This window comes from Drosophila guanche, unplaced genomic scaffold (genome assembly GCF_900245975.1).
Source record: "Drosophila guanche unplaced genomic scaffold, DGUA_6, whole genome shotgun sequence".
NCBI lineage: Eukaryota > Metazoa > Arthropoda > Insecta > Diptera > Drosophilidae > Drosophila > Drosophila guanche.
In genome coordinates this window covers 2042626-2044728 of record NW_022995744.1, presented here as the reverse complement: position 1 = coordinate 2044728, position 2103 = coordinate 2042626, and positions in this window count along the sequence as shown.

Here is a 2103-nt window from a genome sequence, read left to right as displayed (position 1 = left end):
TGGCTCTAGCTCTTATAGTCTCTAAGAACTAGCCGACAAACAAGACGGACAGACGGACAGACGGACGGACGGACAGACGGACAGACAGACATGGCCCAATCGACTCGACTATTGATGCTGATCAAGAATATATATACTTTATGGGGTCGGAAACGCTTCCTTCTGTGCGTTACAGACAACCGTTATTCGCACAAATACCCTATTTACTCTTTGAGTACCGGGTATACAAAATTGCATTCTAAACTCATAGAGTGTTCAAATGGAGTAAACTGGCTGCCTAATCAGTTTAGTGGATTGGCTCCCCGTGTCTTCGGCTCTTGGTGAGAGAGCCTTCGGCTTGACGTTGGCTCTCTTGAGCATTGAACGCAAAGCGACTCTCTCAAAAACAAAGTTTTCTTTTTCAAGACTGCTTCGTAATTTCATGTGTGCGGTGACACATACATACATGATGGCTGTGCGTGTTTCTATTCTCGACTTCATATGCGTTTTCATTTTTAGCGCTTGAGACGTTTGGCACTTTTGTGTTGCTTCTTTTTCGGCACATCTGTCATGTCTCCACTTATACCTCTATGTTTATTCACACAGTGTACGATGAATACTCTAACGGAAAATATTTGCAAAGCAAAGTCAATTTCCGTTATCCATTATTTGTATACATATGTATTTAGTTGTGTATAACCGTTTTTCCCTGTCGTCCTAAATGTATTTAAGAAATATATGAGCATAGAGAGGATACACAAAATCAAGGTTTTTTTTGGGGCAAGCTGCTTCATAAAGTCTCCAGTTTGAAGGAAGGGTATGTGAGCTCAGGAGCAACACAAAAATGCCAAACGTCCCAAGCGCTGAATATTAAAACGCATATGAACTCAGGAATAGATACTCGCAATGCCATGAAATTACGAAGCAAACTTGAAAAGGAAAAACAAAACTTTGTTTTTTCGAGAGTTGCTTTTGCGTTCAATGTTCAAGAGAGCCAACGCCAATGCTCAGCCGAAGGCTCTCTCACCAAGAGCCGAAGGCACGGGGAGCCAATCCCCTATACTGATTGGGCAACAGGTTTTTCAGTAGTTTGAACCCTCTATAATTTGTTTGCTTAATGATTCTAACCTAGTCATTATTAACGTTTAAAAGCAACTGGGAAAACATATTTGTAACTGTTCCGCCGCGCGATGTTTTGTGTTATTATTTTTTTTTTTTTTTAAGTTTTAAGTTACCGCTCTACCCTTCGGTAGAGGGGGATTATTTGGCCTTTACAATGGGGAAATCGCCCCGTCGCTTTTGAAAAATGAGACGTAAATTTATCTACGAACTGAGCTCAAATCGGCGTTTATTGCTTGTTTATATTTAGAAAAACTCTTATAAAATGTTATTAATGTAATTTTAAATAATGGAAATAGGGAATACAAAGCTCCAAACTATCGATTGACATGTAGTTTAACTATTTCGTTTTGTCCCTATTTAGTTTGGTCCTGTTTATTTAGGGTCAGTTTTTGTAAACAATCCAATAAAAGGAAGTCATACAAAGTAGCTAGTTTTGTGTAGAATTGTTTAAAAAATCGAATACAATTATATTTGAAGAGCTGAGAGCTCTACTAGCAGGTAATATTATTCAGAATTTTAAAATTATATTCGGTATCTTTTGAAAAAGATGATGTATATTTCGGTATACTTTTGAGGGGCATGCAGTATATTTTTGAGCTGGTTCCGTGGCCACACTGACTACGTAGCCCGCGAAAATGTACAAACGATTTATAGTTGTACGCAAGTACGTGATTCCTTCAAATATTAGAATAACCGTAATTCACATAGAAGATGGCGCCCGAAGCGCATGAAAGACCGCGTGATATTGTGCGACTGTTATGCGGCATTGGCAACCATTTGCTGAAGTTGCCTAGTACCAATGTAAAGGACCCAAAAATATACGTTGTTCAACACTGGTGACGCGCGTATCTCGTTTTTACCGCGGAAAGTAGAAAATTAGCTTATTTCGTAAAATAGAGCCTAAACTCGCTTATAATAAGCAATAACCCGATCACCCGTGGTTACCCCACATCCTGATAAAAACGGCGGGACAAAAGTGGCAGTAGATCCGTATTTTTACCG